General features: G+C 32.5%; 2 protein-coding genes across 2 annotated transcripts in view; both read right to left on the reverse strand.

The window, feature by feature from the left end:
- The window catches only part of LOC145269214 (uncharacterized), a 36,621-nt gene extending 31,389 nt beyond the window's left edge, over positions 1-5,232 (reverse strand). Inside the window, exon 1 of the mRNA XM_080124832.1 lies at positions 5,096-5,232. The gene's annotated coding sequence lies outside the window, so the exon portion shown is untranslated. The remainder of the gene's footprint in view (positions 1-5,095) is intronic.
- LOC145269814 (uncharacterized) overlaps positions 1-12,875 on the reverse strand; it is a 211,995-nt gene that overhangs the window by 162,096 nt on the left and 37,024 nt on the right. The window lies entirely within an intron of this gene.

Below are 12,875 nucleotides of genomic sequence, written 5' to 3' on the forward strand. Positions count from 1 at the left end.
GCGTTATCCCCAGACGTTTTTCCTTAACAAGTGAGACTTTGTGATTTGCACTATCCTTTACTTCTACCGAAGGCTTGAGTCTTGACAATTTTTCCAAAACCTTCACTCGATGAAGAGCGCAATCCTTATTAAAAGACCTAATCTCCTCATCTTCTGTTCCCTCAATTAAATAAGCATTAATAATCTGCTCGTCTAACAAATCCCCTGAAGCAGTGTAATCATCTATCTGCTTTTTATACAACGTATAACCTGCTTCGTTGATTTCATCTAACGAGTCTAAGAACTCAAACACAGTCAAGATTTTGTCTCTAATAATCTTTCTTTTTTCAAGTAACATTGAGGTAGTGCGAAAGGTAGTCATTTCAGAATACTAAACTTCGCCCCTTCTAACCTATCAACGGCTAAATGCTAAACCACTCCCCTCTTGGCGCGTGAGTCACCAACAACCCCTCTTGGCGCCAAAAATGCATGTAAAACAATGAACAAGAAGCCAAGATGGCCGACGCAGAAACAAAGAAGAAGGAAGGAGGGAGGGGTACTATCTACGCAATGGACGGCAGCCGCGGTCACCAAATAAAGTCCAGACCAGTTTTAGCAGAGAGTAGCTTACTAAACTGGCAGGGTTATTAACTCTATGAGTACCAATTTTTGGCAGAGTGAAGAAATTTTATTATCCACTTCTTCCCGTGGAAGGTAATTCTTCTTAATCAATTAGCCGTTACTACTAAACTCTGAAACATCAAGGAAGAAAACAAACAAAAGGAGAAAAATATGAGAAATAGAATTTATTAAATATAATATCAAAAGGAAAAGTTCGTGACCTCTATGGGGCTGCCAAAAATGTCTATCTGGCTTACAAGTGTTCTTGTTGTAGTAACCGAAAGGGGAGAGAGTGAAGAGAAAGAGAAGGAAAGAGAGATAGAGAAGGAGGAAAAAAGAAAGAAGAAAGGGGGGAGCATTTACTGGAAGCTTCTGGGCGCCCTTTTTCGAATGGAACATTTAGAAAGTTCGTTTGTTGGGGCTTTTACTTTCTGAGTTTGTGCTGTTTAAAAGTTCTTTTTTGTCAGTCCCCTTCCTGGAAACTCGTTTCCGTAGACCTTTTTGACAAGGTTAAAATTCCATGGAGGCAGAATATTTTTGAGTTTTCAAGTATCTTAGAAACCTTCCAGCGGCGAATTTTTTTTTTTCAAACTTCAATTATCCTTTTCTCGATAATTATATTCAGTTTTCAAGTGTCTTAGAAAACTTGAGGCGAATTTTCTTCTCTTGGTTCTTTTTTCAACGATTTTAATGTCTCGTCAGGACAGAGTAGCACAACGCCTTAGTAAATTTCCAGGCGTCCCTTTTTATCCGAGACCTTAAGGGAATACATTCGATTCTTGCTGTCTCGACGACGCCGTTTCCACAACTGTCGAATCAACTCAAAAATGTCACACACGAGCTTCAATTTAGCATGAAAACGTCTCATCCAATCAACGGGCATAAGGGAGTCAGGTGACATAAAAAAAGGGGGAAGCTAGGGAAGGGGGCAGGAAAGGGGTTAAGAAGAAAGGAAGGAAGAACAGAAACAGCAGAAAAAAGGAAAGAAAGATGGAAGATAATTTCCACACATTCGAAACGGAACGTTGCGGCAACCGTTTCTATTTTTTTTAACTACATTTTTATTAAAAAGTAAATATTATAGTGAGGTTCTATAAAAAAAATCTGTCTTTAAACTTAAAACCCATAGAATGAAAACATAACAAAAGAAATGGAATTTTTACGACAACTTTTTTGTTTTGTTTTTTTTGGGGGGGGGGTATTACTTTTTAAAATTAACAAACATATGTTATGGTAAGATTTTTTGGGGGGTATTACTTTTTTAAATTAACAAATAAATGTTATGGAAAGATTTTTTTGCGGGGTATTACTTTTTTAAATTAACAAATAAATGTTATGGTAAGATTTTTTGGGGGGGTTATTACTTTTTTAAATTAACAAATAAATGTTATCGTAAGATTTTTTGGGGGGGTTATTACTTTTTTAAATTAACAAATAAATGTTATGGTAAGATTTTGGGGGGGGGGGTTATTACTTTTTTAAATTAACAAATAAATGTTATCGTAAGATTTTTTGGGGGGGTTATTACTTTTTTAAATTAACAAATAAATGTTATGGTAAGATTTTGGGGGGGGGTATTACTTTTTTAAATTAACAAATAAATGTTATGGTAAGATTTTTTTTTGGGGGGGTTATTACTTTTTTAAATTAACAAATAAATGTTATGGTAAGATTTTGGAGGGTATCACTTTTTTAAATTAACAAATAAATGTTATGGTAAGATTTTTTGGGGGGTTATTACTTTTTTAAATTAACAAATAAATGTTATGGTAAGATTTTGGAGGGTATCACTTTTTTAAATTAACAAATAAATGTTATGGTAAGATTTTTTTTGGGGTTATTACTTTTTTAAATTAACAAATAAATGTTATGGTAAGATTTTGGGGAGGTATTACTTTTTTAAATTAACAAATAAATGTTATGGTAAGATTTTGGGGGGTATTACTTTTTTAAATTAACAAATAAATGTTATGGTAATATTGGGGGGTATTACTTTTTTAAATTAACAAATAAATGTTATCGTAAGATTTTTTGGAGGGTATTACTATTTAAATTAACAAATAAATGTTATGGTAAGATATTTTGGGGGTATTACTTTTTTAAATCGGCAAATAAATGTTATGGTAACATTTTTTGGGGGTATTACTTTTTTAAATCGGCAAATAAATGTTATGGTAAGATTTTTTGGGGGGGTTATTACTTTTTTAAATTAACAAATAAATGTTATGGTAAGATTTTTTTGGGGGGGCTATTACTTTTTAAATTAACAAATAAATGTTATGGTAAGATTTGGGAGGTATTACTTTTTTTAAATTAACAAATAAATGTTATGGTAAGATTTTGGGGGGTATTACTGTTTTAAATTAACAAATAAATGTTATGGTAAGATTTTTTGGTGGGGTTATTACTTTTTTAAATTAACAAATAAATGTTATGGTAAGATTTTTGGGGGGGGTTATTACTTTTTTAAATTAACAAATAAATGTTATGGTAAGATTTGGGAGGTATTACTTTTTTAAATTAACAAATAAATGTTATGGTAAGATTTTGGGGGGTATTACTTTTTTAAATTAACAAATAAATGTTATGGTAATATTGGGGGGTGTATTACTTTTTTAAATTAACAAATAAATGTTATCGTAAGATTTTTTGGAGGGTATTACTATTTTAAATTTACAAATAAATGTTATGGTAAGATATTTTGGGGGTATTCCTTTTTTTAAATCGGCAAATAAATGTTATGGTAAGATTTTTTGGGTGGTATTACTTTTTTAAATTAACAAATAAATGTTATCGTAAGATTTTTTGGAGGGTATTACTATTTTAAATTAACAAATAAATGTTATGGTAAGATTTTTTGGTGGCATTACTTTTTTAAATTAACAAATAAATGTTATGGTAAGATTTTTTTGGGGGGTTATTACTTTTTTAAATTAACAAATAAATGTTATCGTAAGATTTTTTTGGGGGGTATTACTTTTTTAAATTAACAAATAAATGTTATGGTAATATTGGGGGAGTTATTACTTTTTTAAATTAACAAATAAATGTTATGGTAAGATTTTGGGGGGTATTACTTTTTTAAATTAACAAATAAATGTTATGGTAATATTGGGGGGTATTACTTTTTTAAATTAACAAATAAATGTTATGGTAAGATTTTTTTGGGGGGTTATTACTTTTTTAAATTAACAAATAAATGTTATCGTAAGATTTTTTGGGGGTATTACTTTTTTTAAATCGGCAAATAAATGTTATGGTAAGATTTTTGGGGGGTATTACTTTTTTAAATTAACAAATAAATGTTATGGTAATATTGGGGGTATTACTTTTTTAAATTAACAAATAAATGTTATGGTAAGATTTTTTGGGGGGTGTATTACTTTTTTAAATTAACAAATAAATGTTATGGTAAGATTTTTTGGGGGGGATATTACTTTTTTAAATTGGCAAATAAATGTTATGGTAAGATTTCGGGGGGTATTACTTTTTTAAATCAACAAATAAATGTTATGATAAGATTTTTTGGGGGGTATTACTTTTTTAAATTAACAAATAAATTCTATGATAAGATCTTTCGGGGGGTATTACTTTTTTAAATTAACAAATAAATGTTATGGTAAGATTTGTTTTTTTTGGGGGGTGGGAAATATTACTTTTTTAAATTGGCAAATGAATGTTATGGTAAGATTTCGGGGGTATTACTTTTTTTAATTTAACAAATAAATGTTATGGTAAGATTTTTTGGGGTATTACTTTTTTAAATTAACAAATAAATTCTATTATAAGATCTTTCGGGGGGTATTACTTTTTTAAATTAACAAATAAATGTTATGGTAAGATTTGTTTTTTTGGGGGGATATTACTTTTTTTAAATTGGCAAATAAATGTTATGGTAAGATTTCGGGGGGTATTACTTTTTTTAAATTAACAAATAAATGTTATGGTAAGATTTCGGGGTGGTATTACTTTTTTAAATTAACAAATAAATGTTATGGTAAGATTTTTTCGCGAAAAAAAAAACTGTGACATGAAAACAAAAACGATTTTCTTAATAGTCGCGTAAAGACTACATTTTGTTTTATTAATGTTATTGACTTGGCTAGATTAAAATTAAAATTCGTCGCAGCTTTATTTATGTTTTGATTTTTATAAAACTATCGTTATAGTAGCGTCCTAAATTATAAGATGAAAAAAATGAACGAATCTCTTTGTAAAATGGAGTTGTCTCCCTCTTCACAGTGACCTTGTGTAAAACAGCGCCCAGTAAACTGCATACGATATGTGAGTTTTGAAATAGGACACAATTTTGAATTTTAACTCCGTAAAAATGTCTTAATTCAATTTAAACATATTGCATATAATAGAAGAATATTTTTAGATTATAAAATAATGTATTCAAATTCAAGCTAAGTGATAAAATTGTCCGATAAATTTGTGATCAATTCTTTTTTTATTACAAAAATAATATCGTAAAAGTCATAAAATTACTTACTTTTTTGTCCAGTGTTCTTCTTTCTAATGATGTTTTTTGATTTAAAGAAAGAAATTAATTTTCGATAAGTAAAATTAAAAATGAATAAATTTCTTAATAATTAGTCAAATATCGACCAAATTGAAAACAGCTCTTATATGAAGAAAAAAAAAGATATTTTTCGTACAAAATTACCTCCCTTGATTTTCGCTCTTCTATTTATTTTTTTTTTTTCAGTTCATACTTTGTGAAGAATACCGACCTTCTTTCTTCATGCTTTGTGTGAGAAATTGTTTAAACGCGTTATAAATTTTTGTAACTCCATGAAAAAAATTCTTAACAACATTTAAACATATTTTAATTGTTTTCATATTATAGAATAAATTACAAGAATCGGTGCAAGTCGAGAATTCAACTTACGTACCTGTCACGGAACGAACATGTCATATTCCCAGACTCACGTAAATTGATCAAGTAGTTCTATTTTTATCTAAGAAAATCTTATTTATAAGGAAACGAGAACGGCGTGCCTTGATTTTCCACATTTAATAAAGACAGACACCTTAATTCGAACTATCCAGATTGTAAAATCAATCTTGCAATCCCTAAAAATCGTAAAAAATGATTTTTCTTTGCATAAAAAATACTTGATCAATTTACGTGATTTTGGGAATTTGACCTTTTCGTTTCGTAGCGACATGAAGATTTTTCATTATTATTATTATTATTATTATTATAATTATTATCATTATTATTATTATTGTTATTATTATCATTATTATTATTATCATTATTATTATTATTATTATTATTATTATTATTATTATTATTATTATTATTTATTCATTATGTTGAATTCTACAAAAAGACCTTAAGATTTCAACGTATTTTAATCGTTTTTATATTATAGAAAAAAATACAAAAATCAAATAAAGTTATGATAAATTCTTTTTAAATAACTACAAATAAAAGCAAAAATCAAAAACTTACTTTTCGTCTAATTTTTCTTCTTTCATATGATGTATTTAACTTCAAGAAAAAAAATTAATTTCCCATTTGTAAACTGAAAAATTAATTTTCATTTTGTTACAAACAAGTCAATAATCGATAAAAGTAAAAAAAAAAAACAACAAAAAACGGCTTCTTTTACATGGACAAAAAGTATTTTAAAGACAAATTACCTCCCTTGATCATCGAAAATTCAATGTCTAAATTAATTGTTAAATGATTGTGGAATCGACTGAAAATTTCAATTTTGTTTTTAGATAAACACATCATCAAACCAATTCTCCTTATATATTAACGAAAACTAGGGGTGCATCTCTCCTAGTTAATTAATGTGACCCCGGATATCAACCTGGAAATTTCTATGACTTGGTGCAATATAACAACTTGGAAATTCCTACAACTACCTCCGCAATTGGACTTCTATGCAGTAGTACACACTCGAACTCTCTTTCTCCTACAGAACTGTCTCTACTCTTTCGTGACACATTTCTATTACTATTTTAGACATAAAGAAAGATGACACAAAGAGACGTTTGCTGAGAAATGTGATTTATGGAATTGTCTGAGAGTCAAATAACAATATGTTCTTTAGACAGAAAGCATGGGAGTTGTTGCACATGAAAGAATGGTACCAGTGTTGTATCGCTCACATATTGGGGTAAGATTGCAGGCCCTAAAACTGAGATGATACTGATGCATTTCAGACGCAAGTACATTTTTGCTATGTTTGAGGATTGCAGCAGTGATATTAACTTCGACTTCAATTAAGGAGTAGATAGGCAGTGTCTATCGCCAGGCAGAGAGGTCGAACAACTGGGAGTCGACAGAAACACTCGGTGGTCAATCTTGTTTCCTGACTAGGGCAATGAACGCCGTTTTTTCCCACTCCCGAGACATCCCATCCCTTAAACTGGGTACTTGGGAGTGCTTGAATACCGTAATGCCAGTACAAGCAGATTGGGTTGACCATCGTCTGATGGGTTGAGGGTACCAGATAGACAGTTCCTGGCTGCTGTTCCCGACTGGTAGTACAGGTGCCCTAAGTCTTGGGTAGCGCTTAGAGTGGCTGTTCCATCAACTGTTGTATAATATAGGGATGTTCATAGTGCCATGTCGCGCATGGAAAGGGACACTGCACTCATCCCCGGTGGGCTATCCCGAGGCCACAATCCTAGTAGATGGAGGGACAACTGCTGGTCTGCCTGTGTTGCATGTTTGGTATTCTGCATAACCACTTGTTCAGCACCCCCTCACCTAAACTGAAACTCTTAAAAATAAAAATGACAGGACATAAAAAATTACGCTAAAACTAGGCCCAAACTCAAACAAAACCAACCTGCCTTCTCCCTTGAGGCTTGCATTTACGAACATCCGTGGGCTTAGAACTAATTTAAATGATGTTGAGGCATTTATTCTAACAAACATCCTGGATATCTTAGCACTAAGTGAGACTAACCTACACTCCCTTATCTCCTCTACCTACTTTAAGATGCCTGGATACCTCCCACTCTGCCGTACGGACTCTGGCAGACATATGCATGTGCTTGGAGTCTACATTCGAAACACCCTCCCCTTAACTAGAGAAACTAAACTAGAATCGGAGGATCAAGCCTTTATGTGCTTTAGACTTAACATGCAACATAACATTAGCGACTATTATTTTCTCTACTACTCTCCCTCGACCCAGGACTTTACCCTAATAAACAAAGTCTCTGACAGCATAGATACAGAACTTTCCCTCGACAGTAGCGCACAAGTGCATATATTTGGTGACTTCAATGTCCACCACAACAACTGGCTTGGATTTTCTACTCACACAGACGCAGCTGGTACCACAACACGTAACTTCTCTATATTTCATTCCCTATCACAGATGGTTATATTTCCAACCATTTTCCCAGACCAACAAGAACAACACACATCACTTCTAGATCTGTTTCTGACCACAGTTCCCGATGACTGTGTAACAAATGCCCACAGCCCTCTTGGGAACGCCGATCATGCTGTGGTAATTATTTAAATCGCCCTAAACTCTAGATCAAAAACTGAAGAGTCAGTGCACAAAACAAGGAGATATTATAAAAAGGCTGACTGGGTACCACTAGGGATCTCATCAGAGACGCTTCATGGATAAAAATCTGTTCACTTCCTGCTGAACATTGCGCAAAGGAGACAACTGAATGGTTCAAAGCGGCAATTAAAGCACATGTTCCAACACACAAATTCTATAGCAAACCCCACTCCCCCCAATGGTTTACTTCTACTTGTGCAGCTGCCATAGCGCAAAGGCAGCATGCGTACCGCAAATTTTAACCGATATAAGTCCAGTCAAACAGACAGAAGGACATAGAAGCCAAAAATAACTAAGAAAGAAATAGCGGCAGCTAAGAGAGAATTTACTGAAACCACCAAAAAACGCATCGAAGCACAGAAATAAGGAACCCGCGACTTCTGGAAAACCTACAACAGTGTAGTAAATAATGGGCAATAAAATTCCCCACTATCCAACAATCATGAGGTTGTTTGCTTAGCAACCAAGAGGGCTAACATGCTTGCCAGACGGTTTGCCTCCAACTCCACACTGGATTCTGCTAACCAACCCCTCCCTGACTTTCGTTTGCGGACAGACGTCACACTAGACGATCTGAAAATCATCCCATCTCAGGTGCATGCTATCATAAGAGAGCTTGACACTGCAAAAGCATGTGGACCTGATCTCATCCCGGCTATACTATTAAAAAGAATGCGCCGCCAAAGAACCTTCAGTTCTGTCCAAACTTTACAATTAATGAATCTTGCTTTCCTACCTGCTGGAAAACTGCTTCCTTAATACCAGTTTTCAAGAATTCTGGCGAAGGAACTGACCCAGTAAATTATCGCCCCATTAGCCTCTTCCTACTTTTCGCCAAAATATTAGAGACCATAATTAACCAAGCTCTAATCCATCACCTTACAGATGCTAAACTTCTGACTGATCAACAATATGGATTTAGGCAAGCCTGTTCCACAGCAGACATCCTAACTGTAATCTCAGAACGTATATGCCATTCACTGGACAAAGCGGGGGAGGGTAGAGCGGTAGCTCTAGATATATCTAAGGCTTTTGACAGAATATTGCATGAGGGTCTTAAATCAGATCATATGGCATCAGCGGAAGAATACTTAACATAATTAAATCCTTCTTAGATTAGAGAAAAATCCAGGTTGTCCTTGACGGTCGTACATCTAAACAATATGATATAAATGCAGGAGTGCCTCAGGGGTCTATCCTTGGACCTTTATTATTCCTAATATTCATAAATGACCCCCCCCCAACAAAATTGCCTCTGAGATAGATATATATGCCGATGACGCCACATTCTATAACAGGCAAGACAGGTAAACAAATGAACACATATCTAAAGAAATGGCAGAAACACTAGAGGATGACATCTGATCCGTAGGGGAATGGGGACAAAAATGTATGGTCACCTTCAATGCTGTCAAGACTAAACTTGCTTGCTTTAAATTTTACAAGAAACCTTCCCTACCACCAATAGCAATGGCCAATGACTCTTTATCTGAAAGTACATCTTTTAAATTCCTCGGCCTAACGTTCACAAGAAATATGAGTTGGAACAATTACATTGAGAACATTGCCAGGACCGCTGCAAAGAAGGTGGGTTCTCTCTACCTTGCTAGAAAGTATCCTATACCTCTATAAGGCCACCATTCGCCCATGTATAAAGATTTGTTGTAATATTTGGGCTGGTGCATCTGCTAGTAGGTTCAAAAGAGAGGCGCCAATCTGATAGATCCTGAACTGTCATCTAAACTTCAGCCTCTGTCACATCGACAAAATGTTGCATCCCTCTGCCTGTTCTACAAGTACTTTAATGGTGAATGCTCTGACGAACTGCAAGCACATGTGCCCCCTCGACCTAAATACCCCCGACAAGCAGCTAAATCCCACCCCTTCACAGTAGAGATCCCTAGATGCTAGAGAGCCTTCTACTCCAGTAGTTTCTTCCCCAGAACAGCTAGACTTTGGAATTCCCTTCCGGGTTACTGCTTCCCCAACTGTACTGACATGCAGAAGTTCAAGTGTAACGTGAACCGACATCTTGCTGCCCAACTACCTACACAGTACTCCTGATGCTTACAAAAAATTGTTATTTTAATACTTCTAATCAAAAACATCAACTTCTTTATATCATGAAAAAGTCATAATGTTATATAGCAGCATCAATACATGTAAACGTTGAATAGGGGTTCATATTAGATGACAGAATATAGGAGAGAATAGTTCATACCTTTATTCCTCTCTGTATTGATTACAGCTCTTGTGTGTGAAATGAAATATACATAGGTGACGGTTTACGACATAACATGAAACATACTGGAATCTTGATGAGTGATTATGAGGGACCACACGACAACCATTTATATTTTTTATATATAAATTTATTTCATTTGTCTCATGTTTCCCCAGGAGTCTGCATTATGTATATATCTGTTTCTTTATAGCATCTGCTTCTAGGCTGAGTTTTGGATCAGACACTCTCACATTTGACTGGTTTGCCGAAAACTCTGAGACTGAGTAAACTTCTTGTCTTTGACCTGTCAGTTCTGGTAACATAACCAATTAAAGGACACATCTCCCTATCGAAACGTGGCTTGAACAGTGTCGCTTATTAATTATTGTTTTATATTTCTAAATTCTTATGTTCATAGCAAACTACAGCTAAATCTATAAACATATCACTTGAATATTTACATAATAAACTTTCACCTGAACTTCTTTGACTAAAATAATATTTCTATTCTTAGTCTAGCAAGGTCACTGCTGTTGTCCACTTATCAGTATATATATATATATATATATGTATATATATATATATATATATATATATATATAGTCTTTGAAGTTTTTAACCTTTAAAACTATACAAAAAATATTTTTTATCATTCGTTAGAAAACCATCTAGTCAGTAAGTCATTTCATCACCTGCAATCACTGCCACAACTCGCTCTCGAATTTACTATAATACCAATAATTTATTTTTCAAGGGAGCATCAGTTGTTTACCATGAAACACTATTTCGGGGATTTAAAAACAAAACAGTATATTACATCATGGCTCCCCAGCAGTGTTGATCAAACACCACCACCCTTAATCTTAGGAAGAAGACATGTTACAAACATTTGATCCAATTTCTTATTCTTAATTGCAATTACTAACCTTTTCATACTATAAAAATGAATTTCTTACTTGTGCGATCCATCAATTTCCACATTTAAAATGGATACATTTTTTAATTTATCAGTCTTGTATTTATAAGATTAGGATGAATCCATTTAACTATTTATCACCCCCACTATGATTACTATTATATTTACATTCTTATTTATTTAAAATTAGATATATAAAGGTTAAACATATTTTTACATATATACATTATATATATATATATATATATATATATACATACATATAAATTTATTATATGTAATTATAAATACATTTTATATATATATACATATATATATATATATATGTGTGTGTGTGTGTGTGTGTGTGTGTCGATAATAGTTAGTAAACACTTTTAAACCTGCTATTATCTAACAATAAGTTATGGGATTTGCCTTATTATTCTTATTGATGAGGACTGTTGTAATATTTTCAATAACAAATTAAAACTATTCCTTAGAGCAAATGTTAACATAAGACTTGATTTTGTATTAACGATGTAGTTTTGCTCATCCTAATACATGATTCGAACCGGATTCACAACCGGTTCTTGTGTCTCTGAACACTCAACAATAAAGGACACTCGACTAAAAGCACGTTTAAAAAGGAAGTGTTGATATGCTTTGCTTTGATTACTTCATTGCACTATCACAAAACAGATGTTGCTGTTGGTGTTGAAAACGTATTGAATGCAATTATTTGCTTTGTTGCAGCAAAGTTACAAATGTAACAAATCTATCATTTGTATAATTGATAATTCTATCGTTTCTATTGCATGTTCATCAGTAAATATGACTTTTGCATTCAATAAAAATACATTTTATATTTTAATTTCTATGATTTATAATAGTTTTTGTGAAAATAGTAATTTTTATGTTTAATGATCATCGCAGTTTGCTGATAATGACATTCACATCACTGGAGCAGCAAGCGTGTCAGTTTCTGTTAATGCCATATCACAAATAATCAGACTGTATGAATACTAAGTTCACTAATGATCCAAAACCGTAAGTAGTGTTCCTTTTAAAAGAATGTCTTTTCACAGATTATTCACAGATGCAAAGACAAGCTTATCATCAATTATTTGATTCACACGATTTCAGATTAACCCGATTAGCAACTTACCTAACATTATGTTTTAAATTCCTTATATATGTGTGCTTGTATTTGTATTTATATATATATATAAGCTCTTAAAATTTCGTAAACAAATTGCTTTATTTTTACAGATTTATATATATATATATATATATATATGTATATATATATATATACTAGACTACCCGTGACACGTTGGGTCAGTATGTTATATTAGCTATGGAATTCATGTATGAGCGTAACGTGACGTAAAGAAAATAGTTTTTTGTGACATAACAGAAACATTTCTACGAAAGTATATTAAAATAAAAAAAAGAATATAGATTGATTTCTATGAGTCATTTTGTTTATAATTGTTTATTTTTGAAAAAAAAAAACAACTTACAGTCATTGAATTATAAGTTGCGTTAAAATAACTTAAACGTAATACGGAAATGAACGAGGTAAAAAAAAATGCAGAAAGTA

The sequence above is a fragment of the Euprymna scolopes genome, chromosome 45 (assembly GCF_053919585.1).
Source record: "Euprymna scolopes isolate OS-2025 chromosome 45, ASM5391958v1, whole genome shotgun sequence".
NCBI lineage: Eukaryota > Metazoa > Mollusca > Cephalopoda > Sepiida > Sepiolidae > Euprymna > Euprymna scolopes.